Source organism: Nothobranchius furzeri, chromosome 12 (genome assembly GCF_043380555.1).
Source record: "Nothobranchius furzeri strain GRZ-AD chromosome 12, NfurGRZ-RIMD1, whole genome shotgun sequence".
Classification (NCBI taxonomy): domain Eukaryota; kingdom Metazoa; phylum Chordata; class Actinopteri; order Cyprinodontiformes; family Nothobranchiidae; genus Nothobranchius; species Nothobranchius furzeri.
The window spans coordinates 24,967,849-24,991,473 of record NC_091752.1 but is presented as its reverse complement, the minus strand read 5'-3'; the positions used below and the strand labels follow the sequence as shown (position 1 = coordinate 24,991,473).

Genomic DNA, 23,625 nt, shown 5'->3' with positions numbered 1-23,625 from the left:
GAATGCGTGTGTGTGTGTGCATCCATGCACATTAGTGTTTTAAATACTGTTAAGGAATTAGAAATATTGGGTGTTTTTGTAAAACCTACCACTTTAATGTAAAGTCCAGAACTAAGGAGAGTAAGTAAAAATATCTGTTTACAGTTTGCATCTGGGTTTAAGGCTGCAGTACAGACACTACAGCAGAGAGGAGATGTAGAAGACAAATGAGGCAGATTAGTGAGCGAAGGTCCTTAGTGTAAGAGGTTGGGGCCATGACAATGCCATGGAGCTGGGATGGGGCAGGAAAGCCAGATTGAGTGAAAACCCAGGGGAATTTGGCAATTCCTTAGGGGAACCAGGAGGTTTTAGCCAGCCAGCTGCACAAAGCTGAGCCTCCTGGTAGGCTGGGTGCACACACACACACACACACACACACACACACACACACACACACACACACACACACACACACACACACTGTCCTAGTGCCCCTGTTCTCCCAGCTGGTGCAGAAGGATGTACATATCTCATGAGGATACACATGCTGGTGAAAAAATGTGAATTCACAGCACATATTAAAGGGAATATAATCAAAACATCCTGCCTTTCCTCTCTCCTGTTTCTCATGAATTCAGAGTTCTTCCATATGTTTCTTCTTTACTGTTTCCTTAACTTCACCCCTGCTGCAGTACTTCTGCAATCCAGTAGATGGTGGTGGCTCCCTGGAGCATGCTTGCCTCTGCTGTGTCGCTGACAGAGCTGGAGAGTGACTGACAGACGCTGCAGCCGAGATGCTGCTCATCGTAATCCCCCTCTGCACTAGTGTGTGTGTGTGTGTGTGTGTGTGTGTGCGTGTGCGGACGTGTGCAATATATGCAAAATACAGCTCCTATAGCTTCCCTGCCTGCATATGATATATAAAGGTGTCTGCATTTCTGCATCAACCTGTGTGTGTGTGTGTGTGTGTGTGTGTGTGTGTGTGTGTGTGTGTGTGTGTGTGTGTGTGTGTTATAATGCTCTACATATACGATGAGACGAGGTCCAGTTGCTTCGTATAGCCCCAAAGGATTACTGCAGCGTTAGCATCTTAGCTGGAGAGCTGCTGCTCAACACCACCTGTGCCAGACTGGAGACTTTGGCTACCCAACTAAACAGTGGGTGGGTGAAGGTCACTTCACCACAGCAACGCCAACCATATCATCTTACTTCACGACTAACTCCTCCATCACTTTTACCACCCGCATATATATATATACAGGTGCTGGCCAGTAAATTAGAATATCATCAAAAGGTTGAAAATATTTCAGTAATTCCATTCAAAACGTGAAACTTGTACATTATATTCATGCAATGCACACAGACCAATGTATTTCCGATGTTTATTACGTTTAATTTTGATATTTATAGGTGACAACCAATGAAAACATCAAATCTGGTATCTCAGAAAATTAGAATATTCTAAAGGCCAATGAAAAAATGTTTGTTTCTCTAATGTTGGCCAACTGAAAAGAATGAACATGAAAAGAATGTGCATGTATAGCACTCAATACTTAGTCGGGGCTCCTTTTGCCTCAATAACTGCAGTAATGCGGCGTGGCATGGACTCGATCAGTCTGTGGCACTGCTCAGGTGTTATGAGAGCCCAGGTTGCTCTGATAGTCGTCTTCAGCTCCTCTGCATTGTTGGGTCTAGCGTATTGCATCCTCCGCTTCACAATACCCCATAGATTTTCTATGGGGTTAAGGTCAGGCGAGTTTGCTGGCCAATCAAGGACAGGGATACCATGGTCCTTGAACCAGGTGCTGGTGGTTTTGGCACTGTGTGCAGGTGCCAAGTCCTGTTGAAAGGTGAAGTCTGCATCCCCATAAAGTTGGTCAGCAGCAGGAAGCATGAAGTGCTCTAAAACTTCCTGGTAGACGGCTGCATTGACCCTGGACCTCAGGAAACAGAGTGGGCCAACACCGGCAGATGACATGGCACCCCACACCATCACTGACGGTGGAAACTTTACACTGGACCTCATGCAACGTGGATTCTGTGCTTCTCCGCTCTTCCTCCAGACTCTGGGTCCTTGATTTCCAAAGGAAATGCAGAACTTGCTTTCATCAGAAAACATAACTTTGGACCACTCAGCATCAGTCCAGTCCTTTTTGTCCTTGGCCCAGGCGAGACGCTTCTTGCGCTGTTTCTTGTTCAAGAGTGGCTTGACACACGGAATGCGACACCTGAATCCCATGTCTTTCATGAGTCTCCTCGTGGTGGTTCTTGAAGCGATGACTCCAGCTGCAGTCCACTCTTTGTGGATCTCCCCCACATTTTTGAATGGGTTTGTCGTCACAATTCTCTGCAGGGTGCGGTTATCCCTAGAGCTTGTACACTTTTTTCTACCACATTTTTTCCGTCCCTTCGCCTGTCTGTTAATGTGCTTGGACACAGAGCTCTGCGAACAGCCAGCTTCTTTAGCAATCACCTTTTGTGTCTTGCCCTCCTTGTGCAAGGTGTCAATGATTGTCTTTTGGACAGCTGTTAAGTCAGAAGTCTTCCCCATGATTGTGGTGCCTTCAAAACAAGACTGAGGGACCTTTTAAAGGCCTTTGCAGGTGTTTTGAGTGAATCAGCTGATTAGAGTGGCAGCAGGTGTCTTCTATATTCAGCCTTTTCAGAATATTCTAATTTTTTGAGATACCAAATTTGGAGTTTTCATTAGTTGTCACTTATGAATATCAAATTTAAATGTAATGAACATTGGAAATACATTGGTCTGTGTGCATTGCATGAATATAATGTACAAGTTTCACGTTTTGAATGGAATTACTGAAATATTTTCAACCTTTTGATGATATTCTAATTTACTGGCCAGCACCTGTATATATATATATATATATATATATATATATATATATATATATACTAATTACATCAAACTGAATTGAAAACCTTTTTTCGGTTGCTTGATTACTTTTATGTAAAATTGATAAACTGTTGTTGTTGACCGAATAAAAATATCTATCTATCTATCTATCTATCTATCTATCTATCTATCTATCTATCTATCTATCTATCTATCTATCTATCTATCTACCTATCTATCTATCTATCTATCTATCTATCTATCTATCTATTATTAACCCCAAAATTTCCTCTTTACATATAAACAGAGCTCATAATTTTATTATTTGTATTATTTTACGAATAAAATAAATTAAAATCATATGTGTGCAGCAGAGTTGACTGTGCACTCACCATAATAGAGCTGGAAGCTTATCAGACAGTGAAACTCATGTTTACATCTATAGTTAATCCTATCAAGATTATTAAATACAGCTCAAGTAGTCCCTGACATACAAACATCCATCAAACCACCCACACACAGCTACTGAGGCAGAACATGCTATTGAAAATGCAAAAATGGATCATTTGGGATGTTTTTAGCACATTAGAAAAGTAAAAATACAGTCAGATGGAAACTGAATAAAAATTGCCTCACATTTTAACACGCGATAACATTGGGGATGTCATGCTGCTTGTGTTTAAAAAGCAGTGAATCCAATGCGATTAGGGAAGGCAAACACATCCAATGAGGTGGCTAATCAAATTGCACTGATTGCTGGTATTTTGCTTGCCTTGTTTCTCTCTTTTGGAAGGCAATGCATGTTGATTTCTTTATTCGTTTTACATCATTGATGCCTATTTTACTGAACAGCCTTAGAATGAAACCTCAGAATGTCATAAAACACAGAGATCTGATGAAGTAAAACAGCTTTGGCTGTTTTCTTTCAAAAAAATCACCTACATTTTCAGATGCATGAGAGATTCATAGTGATAGTAAAATATCGAGCTTCATACAGGTTTTTCCTCATGCTATCCTAATTATTACAATATTGGATGTACATAAGGGTGCATGTGTTTGGGGATCCCGGTTTAATTGTGACATAAATATGCTAAATCTCTGTCAGTTTCTCTGCCTCATTGGATGTGAAACCATCCAATCAGAGGAACAGAGTGGCGCAGCTGGACAAATCAGTCAAAGAGAAGAGCTGTCATCAGAAGAAGAAAGGGAAGGTCAGGAAACAGACACAGCTGTCTAACTATTGGCTTCTACAGACAGGCAACATGGTGGGTGTGCATATGCATGCAAGTGTGTGTGTGTGTGTGTGTGTGTGCGTGTGTGTGTGTGTGTGGAGCCCAACCCTGTCCAGTTGAGCAGTGGTGAACAGGTGCAAAGCTTTGTTTAGATGTGTGTGTGTTTGAGTCACCATTATTTCAGAGTGGCTCTGTATTATTAATTCAGAATCACAGGGCTGGGCCGGGGCTGCAGGCGGCAGCTGGTCATGTGTGTTTGTGTGGACAACACAAGAACACCCCCCCCCACACACACACACACACACACACACACACAGAGTCTTTTGAAAAGCCTCCTTACTTCCCAAGACCAACATAAAAGCACAGCGCTCCATCCTCCTGGAAACTTCCACACACACACACACACACACACTGGGGCACAATGAACCCATCCAGTGGGGCACAAGTAAACAATCAAATACTATACCCCAACTATTGTCAAGTGCCAACCCCCCCCACCCCCCACCCCCACCCCCACCCCACCCCACCCCCGTTTTCAGTCCCTGATGCACACACACCAGCCCGGCCACTCGTCATTCAACATTTCATTCATGAGTTACACTGAGTGCTCTCTACCTCACTAACTGCTGCTCTCTGTCCTGCTTGTCTACCTGTCTGCCTCTCCACCTGCTCCAGTGTGCGTCCATCTGCTCACCCCGAGTCGAGCAAATTCGAAAGGGTTAACCCCGACTTTGAAGGTTTTATTATTATTTTCTATACTAAACTGTTTGTACCTCTGAGATCTGAAAGGAACCTTACGAGGTTTAACAAAAGTCATGATTTTATTAGTGAACTATTCTATGCATCACATAGAAATGGGACTCAAGGATGTTCTCTGACATTTAAGGAAATTATAGTCATGCATTGGAAGCTGAATGAAGTTGATAGAGGTAAATACAAATAAAAACTACAGGTTCAGTAACAATTTTCAATGTACAAGCCATTTTTTTTAATCAAAATGCAGATCCACCATAGTTTAGACCTTAAAGCCAGTGGATTTGAACTTCTGACCCCAAAAGTACTAAATCCAGCAGGTTCTCACAGCTAAAGCTGACACACCAGCAGACATGATGTTCGTGTTGAATCATTCATCTTTGTCGGAAACCCAGCAGCTAAAATTAAGTCTTCTTCTGCAGTTTTCTTTAAATACGTCCAAACATGTAAATGAAGCTCTGGCTTTTAATCCTACAGGATAATCAAAAGGCTTTTCCCCCACGTTGAATCCAACTCAAGATATCCTTATAGCATGCGGAAACACTCAAACCACGGAGCGATGTCTGAATATGGCAGATGTTCATTCTCTTTTCTTTATTCTCTCCCCTCACCTCCTCTCAAGCAGCAGTCTGCTGTTGGACCTCCGGCTCCAGCCGCTGCGCTGTGACATCTGCACCTCACTCACTGTTTCTCTTTCTTTAGTTTCCGTCTCATCTTTCCTTTTAAGAAGACACACACACACACACACACACACACAAACACACACACACACACACACACACGCAGGATTCGTAGCTTGATGGCAGATGGCTAGTCAACAATTGTACAGCATCAGCCTTTAAACACACACACACACACACACACGCACACACGCACACGCACACACACACACACATGTATACACTCAGTTGTGAGATAGAAATCAAAGCATTTTGCTGGGATTTGGACACAAAGGGCCAGAAGCACAAGGAGGTGGTGTGTGTGTGTGTGTGTGTGTGTGTGTGTGTGTGTTTGTGTGCCTCTCCTTACCTTGGTATATTAAGCACTAGTTTAATGAAAGCATGCTGAGGAGTGGGCCCCAGCCAGTGGACCATATGGGGGCCATTTAGCCCCTCAGAACATTCAGCCAAGCCTTGCTGACATGATTACCACCACCGTCCGCTGCTCTGCACTTGTGTCAGATTGGAAACTGGGAATTTTATCATCTACAGCTAATTAATGACTTGAGGTTGGCAACAAGAAATGGAAGAAGCTGAGGGAGGATGAAAAATCTTGTCACTGCTTTGCCTCTTTTGCCTCAGTCTTTATCTGGCTGACTAATTGTGGCTGCACAAAACAAAAAAAATAGCTCACAAGTATACATCTACTTACAAAAAAGAAAATAACTTTACCAAGGTTTCACAATTTCAATAAATTAAAAACAAGGCAACCTACGCTACCAAGGCAACGCTGCTTGTATTTTGATAGTGTGTTGGCTAAATGGCATTTCGAGGGATTGTGAAGTCTGAAGTAAAAAATAAATACACACAGCTAATTTTACAGGTTACTCACAATTACTTACAATAATAGGCAATTTTATACATCCTTATTTGCATTTCTCATATAAATCTCTACAGTTATGAGCTTTCTCCTCAGCCGTTCATAGCATAACGGTTTGCGACGCAATGCATTGTGGGATACCTTGCTGCCCAAGTCCACAGAAGGATGCATCAAATGCATCCTTGATAAAAAAGGGCGGAGCAAGAACACATCCGGGAACTCGCATTCTTAGGATTGGAAAGTCCTTGGTCCAACAATGATGATATTTTACAAGGAAGTGAGTACACAAGTACAGACAAGTACACATTATGAGGAACGGCGTAGGACTCCCAGAATTCCAAAACTAGAACTAGAAATCACTTTAACGTCTCACTCTGGCCACTGGAATGCGAGGCTTGCGATGACGTCAGAGTAAAATGCTTCTAGTTCGCCATGAGTTCACTCATTATGGATATGTAGACCTGCAAGGGTCGTGGGTTCAAATCCACGGGCGGGTCATGCCAAAGTCTCTTCCGAATTGGGACCCAATGCCCCACTTGACACTCAGCATTGAGGGGCTGGATTGGTATGTGAAAGCAACAAATAGTTCCAGAGCGTGGACATGTCTGCAGCTCTCTGCTCCCCACGGGGATGGGTCAAATGTGGAGATGTGATTTCATCAGTGTGATGATGACTAATGGGACTTTAAAACAGAGGTGGAAAGTAACGAATTACATTTACTTGCGTTACTGTAATTGAGTAGATTTTTATGCGCATTTATACTTTTTAAGTAGTTTTTAAAATCTGTAATTTTACTTTTACTTAAGTATTGTTTTTTGTAAGTATTGTACTTCGCTACATTTTTTATCTTATCCGTTACCGAGTAAAAAAAAACAACAACATTGCAAAATACTGTGTCGGCACGGTTCGCACTGGATTCAGACAATGATTCAGACACCACAGAGAAGAGAGACGAGAGTATAAACATATACATATGTAGAAGCGTCTTAACGCACTCGAGAGTGATCCAGCACTTAACGAAGTGTTTATGTATATATATGTCTATACTGGTAAGACCCAAACACGGAAGTGCTGCGGACGCTGAAGGCGCGCACCAGAAGAACTGAGTGCTTAAGTTACGAGAGTGTTACGGGGTACGAAGGAAAGGATAAGAAACACTAACTGACTACTCGGATGACTGGAGGATCACCTAAGATCAAAGCTTGTGAGAAGGAATGAAGGGATGTCTGAGCGGTCAACAGGTGAGCTGAACTTCTTAGTGTGAAGCATGTGTTCAGTGACCTTACAGTGCAATGAATGGTAGGTAGGAGAAGAAAATAGGCGCTAATGGTATGAGAAAGACAGCCTGGCCTGCCAGACTCCTCCTGTTTAATTCACGTCATACAAAGCGATGCTCAATTTCTCATAAACAACGAAGACAGCGGCGGAGTTCGCTGCGGCTCTTTCCTCTGTTCTAAATGACACAGATGTCTTTAAAACCACAAGTAGAAGCGCTAAAAGCATTTCTTCTAAAAAATAAAAGTTGTTTGCGCCATTGCCAGATGCTATTTTTTTTTTACTACAACTAGAAATCTACCGCGTCGTATGGTGCAGTCGGGATTTCCTTCTTTTTCTGATTGGTCATTTTTGAGCTTCCTAGTCCCGCCCCTCAAGTGATCTTCCAGCTAAAAGAAAAACTCAGCAGACTGGAGACTGTCTCCAAGATGTGTCTGCCACTCTTCAGAGCCATTCAGGATGGTGTCCAAAAGAACTTTGGTGAGATGATGGAAGACCCTGAGCTGACTGCTGCTGCAATCCTTCTTCCAAAGTTCAAGACCACCTGGACTGAGAGGCACGATATCATTGAAGCAGGTAATATTTTATAATTTAATATCATACCTTAATCTGTTTCTTATTCATTTCAATCCTGTCAACGTACTTAAAGTTCAATTATACGAGTCTGTCGACACAAATTATAGTATTTGTAAGGTATGTATTACTAAAAACAATTCTTGTTGCATCTTCTATCAAAACTTAATTGTCAGATATATTAAATATGTTTTATGTATTTGTCATTCAACAGGTTTGATCGATATGAGAAGACACCTTGACCAGATGGCAGAGGCTGGGGCGGAGCAAGTCAAGCAACAGTCATCACATCTTACCCTTATCTTTGTTTAAAAGTGCTTTTCAGTCCATCGGTCCCAGCGTGCTCTCTATAATTAATGCTTCTCTGGTCTCTGGTCAGGTCCCTGCTTACTTTAAGAACGCTGTAATCCACCCGCTTCTTCAAAAACCGAGCCTCGACCCTTCTCTCCATAGCAGCTTCAGACCCATCTCCAAACTTCCGTTCATCTCCAAGATCTTGGAAAAGGTTGTGGCTAAACAACTCACAGCTGCTCTTGATGAACATAACATCTATGATAAATTCCAGTCAGGTTTTTGTAGAGCTCATTCTACTGAAACAGCTCTTCTTAGGGTCTCTAATGACCTTCTGACTCACAGTGATGCAGGGGACTGTTCTGTACTGGTCCTGCTGGACCTGACTGCAGCCTTTGACACTGTTGACCATCACCTGCTACTGGAGAGGCTCAGATACTGGGTAGGCCTATCAGGATCTGCCGGGGGGGGGGGGGGGGGGGGGGGGGGGTAAATCAGGGAAAAGTCATGGGCCTGTGACTATAACCTAATTTATGTTACTAGTTTGCAGTGTAACTGCCTTTGTACTTCAATATGCATAATTGTTCATTTAATTAAAAAAACGGCCACTTTGACATTTATACCCCATTGTCTTTTTTTTAACTATTCAGAAGAGCCCGTCCTTGCACAATCAAAAAAGTAACTAAGTAACTTTTACTCTGACTACATTTGAAATAAGCTACTTTTTACTTTTACTTGAGTACATTTTGAGGCAGGTCATTTTACTTGTAATTGAGTAAAATTTCATGAAAGTAATTATACTTGTACTTAAGTACAACATTTTAGTACTCTTTCCACCTCTGCTTTAAAATGACCAGAGAGTGCACACAGGAGCTAGAACAATGGTTGCTAGACAACAGTGATGTTGTTTTACTTGCCATTAAGTAGGGCTGCGCAATATATTGCAAATATACCGTTATTGTGATGTCAGCATGCACAATATGCATATAGCAAAGAACAGATAAATATCGCAATGAATGGTCAGCTCAAATGTTTGCTACACATAATGCATTCTGTCAAACAGATGATTATTTTTAACAAATCAAATAGAGCTCTTCACCCATTTGGCCAATTAGGTGGGTTCTCATTGGTTAGATGCCTGCCCCCGAGGCGGATAGCACTTAATTTTGACTGTTAGTAAACACCTGAGTTAGCTTTGTTCTGCTCTTTCTGCTGATTCAGCTTTTTCCGGGACCCACTGATTACCTTTTTCTTGTTCATTTTCTTTTTCCCTGTCTTTACATCTTTTGCTTTTCTCATTTTTTATGATTTTTTTGGTAATTTTTTTAATTTCTTTGTTTTTGAATATTTTAGTTCCCGAATGAAGTTTTTATTTTTCACGAGTAATATCATCATTGCAATATTACACAATATCACATACCAACCACTGTATATTTTATATCTCTTATCTTATTGTTTACTTTATTCATTTATAAAACATGTATATACACACTATACACACACTCACACTCACTCACGTAGAAAAATAAAAAAAGTAAAATACTAGCACACACATTTAGTAATGTATATACCTTACATACTATACATATTATTACTTAGATTAGCCATTTTTATATTTTGCTTGTTTTTACGTTACTGTATTTTTTGCACAACTCTGTTGCTGTGAAGCTCGCACACAAGAATTTCACTCGCATGTACTGTACCAGTGTACCTGCACATGTGACGTGACAAAAAAAGTGATTTGATTTCATTTGATTTGATATTAATCACTGTTATCGCACATTACAGCCCTACCATTAAGTTTTTTTTTTGGTCACACTATGTGACAAAATGAAATTGAAGTGTGTACATGACACAGGCGAGTTGGGACTATTGGGACAATTTGTTGCAGATTTTATTTTACATTTCAAAATTCCAACAACACAATAACAAAGCTAAACTAAAACTAAATAATGAGGGTCCTCATTTATAAAACTTTCTCTACTGAAGTCTGGTTTATACAGCAGCATAATGATGCCAATTTTTGTCCACTTTGTCCCTTTTTGACAATCTTAAGGATGATTACCGTAATGGCTCTAGGGATTATCTGATTAGAAAATCCCACCATGTGGTGTATTACGTGCGCTCTAGTACACTCAGAAGGGCATCAAGACTGCTGCGATAATAAGTTCAGGCTTTCAAATGTGTTGGTACTGGGGCGTGATTTTTACTCATTCATTCATAAACATTGTTTTGCACATTTACCTCTGCAATTGTTGCCAGAGATGACAGAAAGCTTGATGTGCTTGTCATTTTTCTTGAGGTTGCGCTCTCAGGGATTTTTGACTGTAACCCCAGTTTCACACTGAAAGCATCGGCGGTGCGGAACGGCGCTGCTTCAAATAGAATCCATTATAGTCTATGGACTGTCTCAAACCAGCAGCGATGCGGTAATTTCCAGGTACGTCCCAGAAGCACCATGCAGCGCAGCGCGATGCCACGCCATGCCACTAAAGATAGGATTGGGCTCTATTTTTGCTGCGAGACGCTTCTGGGTCACGTCAGTTTCCGCAGTTAATGTGGGGCTAAACAGGAAATCACACACATTTTCAGTGCTAATGCAGACAGGAGCCTATTTCCATGTTCAGCCTGCATGACAAACTCAAGGGTGACCGATTATAGTCATAAATAAGAAGTAAAATACATAAAAGTGTTTTATAAAACAATGCGTACGCATACCTGAATATAATTCCTGCCTAATAACTAACACTCTTCCTAGAAAAGTGCTCAGGTGATATTACATCATATCCTGCCTCCTACACACCCACTTTCTGCTTTCTTCTTTAAAAAAAAAAACGTTCCCAATCGGGAATCTGCAATTGTGTCATCGCAGTATCCGTATGTCTACTCAGTATTCAAACTAATTAACACACTACTTATCACAATTAGTGCCCCAACAATAGGTGCAATTACTGTATAAATCCAATATGTACGAATGAACATACTGTAAAACACTTGAGGCAACATATTTAAATTCAGATTCTAATAGTCTCATAGTCTGATAGGGCTGACTTTTGGTGTGTGTGTGTGTGTGTGTGTGTGTGTGTGTGTGTGTGTGTGTGTGTGTGTGTGTGTGTGTGTAGATCTTTACATAGCTTATTAAAAACATGTTTGGGACACTTTAGGAGAAAAATTTAAGCCATTAAGATAAAATTAAGCAACATTTTAATTGTGCATTTTTAGGCCCTGCACACGTCCAACGGAGCACCAGTGTTAATGTGTTTATTTACTAATGAGGACATTTTCAGTGTGTCTGTGTGATAAAGCAGGCTTGTGGTTTAGCTAATCCTGTCCGAGACAGATTACAGGTGAGAAGGTATAAATAGAAGAACTGTCCTTTTAACCTGACCAGTGACATACACATTCAGATAAGCTATTGGCAGAAGACTACCAAAGTAAACAGTTGACAGGTTAAGAGTTTTTTTATAAGTAAAACCCAAAAGTATTGAATGTGTGTCCAGTAAAGGAACATTTAAGTTTTATAAAAGTTTAAGTCTAGACGCAAAGTTTTGAATGATCCAGTCAAGAGTTGTGTTTATGTAAATGTGTTTACTATCTGCTGTTGCATTTGTAATTTATGTTTGATCCAGCACTTCTTCATATCAGAGAGGGGTAAATAAAACATTTCGGTAATCGATATTCAACCCATCACCCCTCCTTGGCATCAGCCCCAGCTCAGTAAGTTTAGTTAACCTGCTCTCTCTTTGCCGAGGATTGTGTCTTAAAGCTGTTATAGCGAGTCTACAGAACAAGCCAAGTTTTAAATACATACTCAGTCATTGAACACTCACCCCTCCCCTTGGTCATCCCCCCTGAAATGCCTCTAAACACCAGTTGTTGTTTTCCATGTCCAATCGCCTTTTGTTGTCCGTGACTTCAAATGGTGTTTTCCTTTTTTACACAATATATGTATAGCTATACTATGTTAGAACTTTAAGAAGTGTGAAAAACTGTTTTAAGTGATAATGTGTATTTTTCCTGGCGATAGAGCTCTGGGAGTTGACGTCACTTCTCCCGGCATGCAACAGTTCAAATCGAAACGGCGCCATATTGGCAGGTAGAAGCCGGCAGCTGGACTATTTGTTATTGTCAGAAAACTCAATCAGACAGGAAATATGGTAGATTCCTGTTGTGCCCCAGGATGCAGAACAGACGCAGACGACATAAGGAATGAGCCATCTACAGGATTCCCCAAGATCCGGAGCGCCGCAAACGTTGGATCATTGTAATAAAACACGCTAGTGACCGGGCTAAAATGAAACTGTGGGATCCCGAGAGTAAAGGTTTTCACTTATGCAGCGACCACTTCATAGCAGGTACTTAAACCAGCGTTTCCTCAACTGTGTATGGTATTTATTTTAAATGCTTTTATTACGATTCTTAGTGGGCTTCCTAAACTTATTTTGGCGTGGCTTTTTCTGTCTTATTACTCATAGCAACAAGTAAACGTCACGTAAAACATTGCCTCATGATTTCTGCGTGCTGCCGTTTACGTGTTTTATGATCAAAGCAATTAACCGGATAAGCTGTATTTAATTTTTAAGCAATGGTTGATCAATTGTCAGATCACACATATAAAGCACTTTGGATTGCTATTATCTGTCTCACTGAGACAGATCTCAGACAGATCCTGAGACGCTCCTGCCTGACATATTTATTTTATTCACGGAAAAAAAAAATCAGACTAGTGATTTATCTTGGCGTTCAGTTTATACATTCAAACAGCACAGCACTCTATTTAAACTATTTACGTGTAAATCTGTTACTTGTCCATCCATTTTCATCTGCGTATCTGGAGTCGGGTTGCGGGAGCAGTAGCGTTGAGAGGCCCAGACTTCCCTCTCCCCAGCCACCTGAACCAGCTCCTCCGGGTAAATCCCAAGGGGTTCCCCGGGCAGGTCCGGTAAGAAGTCCGCTCCAACAGCTTCTGGCATCGGAGTGGGCAGTAGCGTCGAGAGGCCCAGACTTCCCTCTCCCCAGCCACTTGGGCCAGCTCCTCCGGGGGAATTGCAAGGGGTTCCCTGGCCAGGTCCGGTAAGAAGTCCGCTCCGACAGCTTCTGGCGTTTTTAAAAAGTATCCCAGGGGCACGGTAAGGGTCGGAGATTTTTAGTCTATTTAATTTCTGACTATATAAAACGATTTCTTCGGTTTTAAAGTGTGAAGTAAACTCCGACGAAGTAAAATCCAAGCCAATCCCGTTCACGTTTAGATCCGTGTTTGTTTAGCTTCTTTTACCTGCCAAAATGGCGTCTACTAACTGAGAGTCACGTGGGGTCCGGAGCTCTATAGGAGGCATACATACCTAAATCATTACAAGCAAGCAGTATTTTTGTGTTTGACCTTACCACCAAATGGCCATTAGGGTCAAAAATCACAGCGCAACTTTTGAATGTGTACTTCGTCAGATCAACTCTTTTCACTCCTGGGTTTAAAGGTAATGGTCTCAGTCTTATCCTTGTTCAGCTGGAGGAAATTGTATGTTAGCCACACCTTTACATCAGAGAAGCATTCAAGTCTGATTTAAAGAAAAATAAATCTGAATTTCATCAGCATATAAGTGATAATGTAGGCCCTATCTTCTGTACATTCATTCTGTGTATTTTGTCAACTTCCATTGTTTGGTTCTTGTAAAACACAGAAAAAAAAACTGATAAACAGAGAAGGAAATGACGCCACCAACATCAGCACCGCTCTGAGGATGGCTATAGTAATTAGCCCAAACGTTAGCAAAACAAGGTAAAGAACATCTTTGTGTGTGTGTGTGTGTGTGTGTGTGTGTGTGTGTGTGTGTGTGTGCGTGCGTGCGTGCGTGCATGTGTGTGTTTCAAAAGAACCAAGCAATGCAAGTGTAGGTCACACTTTGCAAAAATAGAACCCAAAGGAAGGATGTAAAGAGAGAAAATCAGAGGACAAAGAATTGAGCCTTGGGCTTGGGGAACACTCCAAGGGAAAGAAGATTGGGAGAAGAGCAGTCACCAATGGGGAAACTGAAACATCTGTCCATCAGATATGATCTATACCAGTTTAAAGGAGACATAACATGAAAAACCCACTTTTTTATCCGTTAACACAGTGTGTTTCACATTTTAAGTGTCTAAGTGAGCAAAAAGGCTTATATTATTCACTGGAGTTGCTATTTAGATATTTAATAATTAAGTTTTGGGCATATTTGTCCACCCGTTCAGTTTTTACATTATCTATTACATCAGTAATTAATTTAGTCAGGATAACTACCAAATATGGTAATGGCCCTGGCTAAACACAGAGCCAATCCGCCATTTTTTCTTCTCGCTAAGATTTTTTGTAGTCCTATTGGAAAAATGCAGAATGTCTGGTTATTTTAGCCACACACAGCTCAAAACTGTTCCTCGTTTTAAGGAAGGGTGGTGGGGCAGTATTTAAACCCAGGAGCTGATGACACTACTGCTAAAAAAAACACAGAAGAAAAAGTAGTGTGTGTTTGTGTTTGTGTGTGTGTGTGTGTGTGCGCGCGCGCGTGCGCGTGGTTCGTTCGTTCGTGTCTCCAGGCTAGTAAGTACTGAGGGCTTCATCTATCTAAAAGGAGTCATTTTTATCTGAATGTGGCAGCACCGGGACACAGCAGCAGAGCGGTAAGCTTCATATCACTCTAAAATGTCGACAAACTTAACTTTAGATTTACGGGCATTAGCAGCACTAAAGCGTTAGCATCCGGCTTGCTATCGCTAGCACAGTATGCTAGTAAAGTTAGCACCCAGATTAATGTGGATTTGGCTGATTTTCGTGGAATAAAACGTGATTTCTGATCAACGCCTTCTTTTACACCAGATGATAACCTCCCACTGATTGTAACAGCAGAGAGCCTGTGTGTTATTCTACACGAGTGTGATGTAATCTTAGCATCCAGTAAATAAAGTCCCATATCAGCTAAAATGCAGCGTGACAAAGTCATTAAAGTGCGTCAACACAGTGGATTTAATAGTTTTAAAGAACAATCTCTGAGTGAAGTGAGGTTAGTTTTTTGTCTCACTGCAGATATAAAAACTAACTCTGCATCAGTCAGACGCAGCAAAGCTCACCGTCTGTATGAGCGTGAGCATCGGAAAGCTGATCAAATCAACTGTAAAATAATTAAAACAAAAGTAAAAATGTTCCTTTGCTTTTTAGAGTCAACATCCAGAAGACTGGAGCCGTGTTTCACTGACAGGCTGTCAGACTAACGCCCTGATGAGCTCAGCTGGGACAAACTGGTCTGATGTTTAGGTAAGTGAAGATCTGCTTCTCCAAGTCCTTGAGATGCTAGTAAAAAATAATTTAGCCAGCTTGCTAATGTTACTTTTCTTCTCCTCTAAGGAACACAGAACGTTCAGATGTTGGAGCTTCACGTCACCTACTGAGGAAGGAGACCCACCAGTAAAGAGATGGTAGCTGGACCAGACCAAAGTGAGTGATGACACACCTCAGCCACCCTCATCATTAAGAACACCTCACCCCCTGAATCACTCCGTCTGATGACAGCAGAGTGATTTATTTGATGTTTTACTTGTTTAGTCTGTTTAGAAATTATTGAATTACATTATTTTCTGTAATCGACCATCTGATCTGGATGTGTGCAGAATAACTTTCCCCAAATTCAGCAGCAGCTGGCCTACAAAAACAGCGGCAGCATGTAGTAAGTCTGTCTGCACTGCTCTCTAATGAGCTTCCTTTCATAAGGAATCATTTGTATAATTTTAGTGTCACTATTTTATTACATTTGTAAGAATATGAAGTCACTGCAGCAAAGTGAACTTGTGAACAAACACAAACGTGACTATAAACATGAAAGCTAAAGAAACAACTTTCCTAAAGCTGCTTGTAAACAAAATATGTCATTAAAGTTATTGTCTATCATTGCAGAATATGACGATGACATCATGGAACTGGTCTTTGGAAAAGTTTTCCCTGAACCAACTCCGTTTCTAGATGAGGTAGAGAAGATCTGCATCTCACCAACCCTCTGATCTCAGTATTCAGACAACGGAGGTCTCCCACTGTTATCCAGGACCAGTTTGAAGCCCACATACTGCCCCTCCCTCATCATCAGGAAACATCAATCCGTATCCTGAGGACAACAGAAGACGGCAGGAGGACAGGAACTCTGAGACCTAGATACCACCAGCACCGAGACACAAAGCACCTGTGTGCACAACGCCTGTTTAACTACTAAAGCCTGTTTATTATATTGTTCTACTTATTTGCTGTGAGGTTAATACTTAGAAAATTTGTATATTAATGTAAACAATTAAAAAACATCACTGATTGTATGTTTTCTTTTAGATGTAATGGTCCAAACTCAGCCTTGTAGACATTTATTGCATCCTGTAGGTAAATACACAGAACAGGCTCAGATCCAGGATGACCCAGCATGCACTTCTTCCATTCTGGCTGTTAGGGATTTTATCAATAACTCAATGCCTACTGATGTTTTCACCTAACGGTATTTATTTAGAATGCAGGTAAGATTTAACTATATTTGTTAGCAAAGCAGACTGATCTTGGGAATTTCACTGCAGCACTGATGTCCACCTCTCTGTACACATTAGAGAGAATTACCACTTTACAGCTAAACACATTTAATAAAGATATAGGCTGCACATTGCAGACAATAAAAACAAAGTTGTAAGCATTAGAATTATAATGATCACATTAAAGAACATTTGGAGGAATGTTCTTTATTTTTGACTCGAATCTCAAATCTTTAAATTAAAATGTAACTGCTTTTTATCCATTTTCAGCCATTAAGACACCCAATATAAAATAAGACTACTTATAAAATTATTTATAATTATATGTATGTATATATATAGATAGAGATCTTAATAAAATGTATTCTTTTAATGGTGTTTTAATGAGCTGTATCATTTTTTAAAACATTTTTTATAGAAATAAATAAGCAAGCAGCATTCCTTGTGTGTGTGTGTGTGTGTGTGTGTGTGTGCGCGCGCGCGCACGTGCCTGCTAGCTTGTCCCTCCGTCGGCAGTGACGGGTGTGTGTGAGTGACTACAGACAAATGCATGAGAGAGTTAGCAGCCTTGAAACAGCTTGATGAACTACCCTCCCCACATGTTTTAAAAATGCTAATATGCTATGCTAAATCTGCTATGCTAAATAATGATTTCTCTATAGAACTACAAAGTCCGACTGGGGGAGGAGAGTACAGGACTGCACTATGGAGGGGGGCGGAGTTTACAGCTCCTCCTCCAGTTTAAAGAGACAGTACCCAAAAACGGCTCGTTCTCAAGACTCTCCTCAGAACAGGGGTAGATGAGGGTCTGTAGAGCAACAATAATGAGGAAATCAGACCAAAGAACTGCAGTTCTACTGTATTTAGACCCCAACTGAAGGATTTAGATGTAAAAAGGAATAACTTAAAAGCATGTTATGTCTCCTTTAATGCAACCCCATCAATTCCAACCCATGATCCTAATCTACTTAAGAGAATATCATCAAATTTCTAAAACAAAGTTCAGGCGCACATTTATAATTTTAAGAAATCTGATTTTGAATTTCCCATCATGATTATTTTTCCCACTAATCCAGAGTACAGTATGTTTATTTCTTGTTGTACACAAAGTCATGGACACTGGACTCATTTTGAATATTAACTCGACTGCATTGTTTGCTTGTATATTTTCTCCGCTTTGCGGTAGTTTCCACATTTCACTAAAATATCCAAACCCTAAATTTGGATTTTAGTCACTTGTCCTTTAATCAGGCATACTTAGGCTGCAAAGGTAATGACAGATTTACGTGGAATTGACCCATGGGATCACAGTCTGACATTAAATGGAATAATTACCATTTTTTTTGCAACCATTGCTTATGTAACATACCAAAAGGGTCCATTTTCACCTACATATTGACCAACATAACAGTCTTTCATCTACAGAAATAAATCCACTTTCTATTTGGCCTTCCAATTCCAGAAGGTTCTGCTCAGTGCTAGTTTACATACCAGAAGACAAAACATCCAAACAAACATTCTCACCCAAGGTCCTGCACTCGCTGCATAAAAGCCAGTCTGCTGCATTCCTCACTATCTACTTGAAGCTCCTACATGACTTTACAGTTATAAGTTACAATAATCAAATGTGATGAATGAACAAGATGTTTAAATCAATTGTTTGAATAGTCTGTGCTTAGATCAATGAATTTTAAATGAATATTGTTCTTACAATGATCCATTTATTTCACAAATCAATATGTGTTGATTTAGCAAGTTAATCATTGTTTACACTCATACACATTACATTATTACAAGATACTCATTATGGCTAATATTCACTTCACATATGAGTTTTGAACATTTTTATTCACAAAGTGTTAAAAACTTTTGTATCTGAGGAAGGTGTGGTTTTCTGAGGGATGTTGATAAATACTCAGAAACGTGTCAAATTCTGATTTACCAAAACTTGGCCAAAAGTCATAACGTTGCGGTTTATTAAAACAAGAATTACTTCCCGATTAATTCAGTTTCAAGCCGATTCTCGAACCGGCCAATTCGGGAACAAGCATCTTTGAGACATCTCTTTTGACCTACAGTCAAATGCCTTTCTGCAACGCTGCAAGCTGATACAGCCACACAGCTCTTTTCAGAGCTACTTCAACTCTCAGACATCCACCTTGGACAAAAATAAGCATTCCAGCTTCCTGCCTTCACCTGGCGGGTTCTCAGACTGGAAGGGTCCTATTGGAGCCATCTACAGGTTCCTGATAACAGAGGTCCAGTCCACCGGCAGTGACCAGCACGACCCCCGGATCGAGCGAGAAACTCCACACCAAGGGTGTGTAGACTTGGCACGACAGATTGCATTCTGAAGGCTTTTATCAATAACCAGCTCTCTAGTTTATAACCAAACAACAAATTATTTTACTTCCAGATTTCACTATTTCTCTCATATACAAAGAATGGTTGCTAAACATCTAGGTTCCATTACAACATTTCACCCATCACATTAAATCACTCCAGATCCATTACACCACATCTCATTATTCATATCTTGTCATGTATAGATTGTTAGTTTAGGAAAAAGAGTTTTTAAAACTATATACCTGACTCTAAATTAATACGAAGTGTGTTTATGGTCCCTGAAGAAGCAAAGAACCCTAGAATCTTCTGATTAAACATTCAAAGATCAATCAGATTGATATTTCATATTTATATGGAATTTTCATATCTTATTGGTCATAATTAACTACTGTATTTCACTACACTTATATGCAAAATTATGAAAAAAAAACATTTGTCTCCTAGTGTTTACGTTTAAATACACGGAGATCATTAAAATGTGGATTATACTGTAATGTCCAGAAATGGTCAGTTTTCACCAACAGATTGACCTACATGCCATCGGTCAGCTGCAGACATGAATCTGCCTCTGTGCGTCTGTTAATCTTCCAAGTTGCAGGAAAAGATTCAACACTGCGTGTTTACACTCAGATTGTCCAGACTTCCACATCATGTTCCCTTCTCAAGGTCCTTCTGTGCCAAGTTTGTCTGCTTATCAAGGCCGGACTGGACTGTTATAAGAGTGACTGTTTTCAGCTCAAATGAGTTAATCATTCGTGAAATGAAATAATAATAATGTCTTGATTAATCTGTGCTTAAATCAATAAGGTTGATTAATCTGTGCTTCAATTACTGAAGTTTGAAATGAATGCTATGATTACATTGAAAGATTTATATATATGATAATCAGCAATGTTTGATATGACAAGGCAATCATCATCTACACTCAGACACAAGGTTCATTAGAGATAAATTAAAAGAAGGCGTGATGTTCTGAGATTTGCTTGTTAACACATGGCACGTCCCAATTGGCCAAGAAATCATAATATGAGAATATTAAAACAGAGCTCACTTCACAGTGAGTCAGTTCTAGAGAAAGCTACGGAACGGCCATCCAGAGCAAAACCTCTTTAACCCAGAGTTTTTGACAAGCTGTCAAAAAAATCCTGCTACACGCTAAAGCTGACACCGCAAACAGTTCCTGCAGAGCAAAGCTGATATTGTTCCGACTCCCTAAGAATCTTTCTAGACTCAAACGATTTCATCTATCTGTTGTGACTCGGAAACATCTCTGGACTGGAGAGTCAGTGCTACGGTTATTCTACAAACCTTGTGGCCCCGAGGTCATCCGACCTTCCTGACCTCTGGATCCGCGAAGAGGGTCTTCCACAAGGGTGAGGTAGACACAACATGAATCGCGTCTGATGTGGGTTTGATAAGAATCAACTTCCTAGTTAATGCAAACCAAACTCTCCTTTTACACCCAGAACTCAGTTCTTCTAGATACGAAGGTTCTGATAACCTCACATTCACACATAGTCACCATACATCATATCCCATCCACCTAGATCCATCCACCACGGAAGTCTTAGTCAACTTGTCATGTTTTTAAGTGTTTGGAAAATAAATTCTTACTTTTTATAAACTTGACTCTCTTCTTGAATTAATGTGAAGTGTCCTACAATCCCTGAATAAAGAAAGAATTCTAAATCTTCTGGTTAAACATTCAAAGACCAATTAGACTGGATTTCCATATTTAAATGGAAATTCATATCACATTGGTCAAAGTGTAGCATAGTATATTAAGCTTTAAAAGCACCCAAAATACAAAGAATAATTACTACATTACATATCTGGCGAGTTCCAGCCAGATTTCTTAAAATTGTTACACTTCATGTTAGTTCTGATTCATTAATTTATCAAAAAAACTTTTATTTCTGTATCTGGTTGGAAAACGAGGGCAATCTCGTTATCCGCCACCAGAGGACACTGTCCCTACCTATTTCACAAATGGGGAGACTCCTGTCCCCACCACCAGGGGTGCTGACTCTCCTTTTGTCACTCAGGTCTGTCTGTCTGTCCATAAGAAGCTACATTTGAGCTAAGCTGCAAGGTTAACTGTTTGTTGATATTGAAAGGTAAATGCATTTATGTGTGTGATTCTGTCACATCCTTTGAGTGATTCTGTCACGTTCGTTGTGTGACTTTGTCACTGTTGGTGAAGCTTGTGCAACTTGGCGACAGAAAACGCTGATCTCCAACGTTAGCACTAAGCTACTCCCTGATTCCGGTCTGATCAACCGTGAATTATTAAATAGCCCAATGCATAATACCGGACATTAATTCCTCATTTATACTGAAATTATCCAGGTAATGCCTGAAGCTAGCTTACAAGCCAGAAGCGCGCTATAGTTCTAGCAGCTTGGCTAGCTCAAGAAAGCTAGTCTTAAGCCCTATACAGGAAGAGTGTAGCGAAGTAAAATACTGTAAATTACACGCTGCTACCGACATGAAATATGAGAGCCTGTGCACGGTATCCTGCCCAGCAGAAGGGTTGATTCTCCGAGTGAATTGACCCTAAAAGACGCCTCATCAAAAGGTCCAGGCCCCACTAGCTTAGTAAGCTAAATATTAGCAAAGGCTTTGACAACGCCACGGACCCATATCCGACGACGCTGTCAACCGTTCGACACAGCGTTTGCCTGTGTCTTAACTCGCTATATTCTACAAAACAAGCTCCCACATGGTTTTAGCAGTTTTGGGCGTATATTTTTGACTTTTATTGTGAGAAGCGAGCTCTACCCGGCCTGTCTGCCATTTTGGTCCGTCCGCCAGAGGTATTGTTAAGTAAGATAGTGGTTTAATCTTATTTTCAAAAACATTTTTATAAATAACTTGTCAAGCTAAGTGTTGATAACCAGTTACAGATTTAGTATTATTTATCTTTTTATATGCTGTATATCTATAACTAGTTTTTCACTATTTCCCGCTAATTAGCTATGGTGGCTAATAATGTCAAAACAAGCATACTGCTGAATTCGAGCAGCTTTTAATGTGTATATATATTGTACATAAAGATTGTGCATTATTTCACTAACATAGTCAAACTTTGGGATCCCGCTCCCACTAGCTCATCCTTCCAGTAGCTATTAACCTCTTGGTACTAATCTGTTGGCCTAAATAAGCCAAACCCACCCCCACTCAAACCTGCCTCCTCTAATCAGTCTAAAGCCTCCTCCCATCCGAACCACAGTACCTCAGGAAGTTAACTACACACTTTTGTTTTGGTTTAATCTGTGCACTAGTAGCTACAATTAAACATAGGTTTTTGTTTCCAATCACACTCGGATGGACTTGTCTAGTCAGGACAGAACTGCTGCTTTAATTGGTCACAGGTGGAAAAAAAGTTTAAATTAATTGTTATTTTAAAATGTATGTATTTGAATTATATGTGTTCATCTACATTGTAATCAAATGTTTGGTGTCAGCATTTTGATCCAGCACTGCAGTCTAATCCTATTACTCTACCTCTCCTCCCTTCATCTCCTCTTGCTTCCCCTACCCATGTTCTCCATGTGCAGTCATCAGCGCTCCATTCATTGATCTATCCATTCATTTATCCAGACATTAGTCCATTCACACACCCATCCATTAACCCATCTGTTTGCATGGATGCTAAAAGGATGCGTCATACCAGCTCAGTAGCCTAGTGGTAGAATGTCCACCCTGAGACTGGGAGATCAGGGTTCAATTCCTGGTCAGGTCATACCAAAGACTGAAAGAAATGGGACCCAATGCCTCCCTGCTTGACACTCAGCAATAAGAGGTTGGATTGGGGGGTTAAACCACCAAATGGTTCCCAAGCAGGGCTGTGTCTGCAGCTCACCGCTCCCCCAGGGGATGGGTCAAATGCGGAGAACAAATTTCTAATGGGACTTCATCTCACTCACTGCTAGTCTTGGAGTCTTTAAAACATTCAGATGATCCAGAAAGGGAGTTATTGTGGAGTAGACAGCATGATAATTCAGTTGGGGGAATCTAACAGAAAGTCAGCAGTTACTCAGAAAACAACCTATTCAAGACAATTCAAAATAAAAGCATTATGATGTCATCATCCTTCAAATGACCAAACCGCCATTTTTATCTGATGTTCATTTACACTAGCAGCTGGATGTTCTGATTACGTGTTTTTGCTCCAAATGCGATTGCAAGGGATTTAATTTTGAGTATCTGCCGATAACAAGTCCAGATCTGATACTATTCAGCAAAGCATCAAAA

General features: G+C 40.4%; 1 protein-coding gene and 1 long non-coding RNA gene across 4 annotated transcripts in view; one reads left to right on the top strand and one right to left on the bottom strand.

The window, feature by feature from the left end:
• The window catches only part of akt3a (v-akt murine thymoma viral oncogene homolog 3a), an 89,001-nt gene that overhangs the window by 45,669 nt on the left and 19,707 nt on the right, over positions 1-23,625 (bottom strand). The window lies entirely within an intron of this gene.
• On the top strand, positions 15,407-17,460 carry LOC139062100 (uncharacterized). The gene is made up of 3 exons (XR_011515684.1): positions 15,407-15,778; positions 15,869-15,958; positions 16,415-17,460. It is a non-coding gene; the product is annotated as an uncharacterized lncRNA (long non-coding RNA).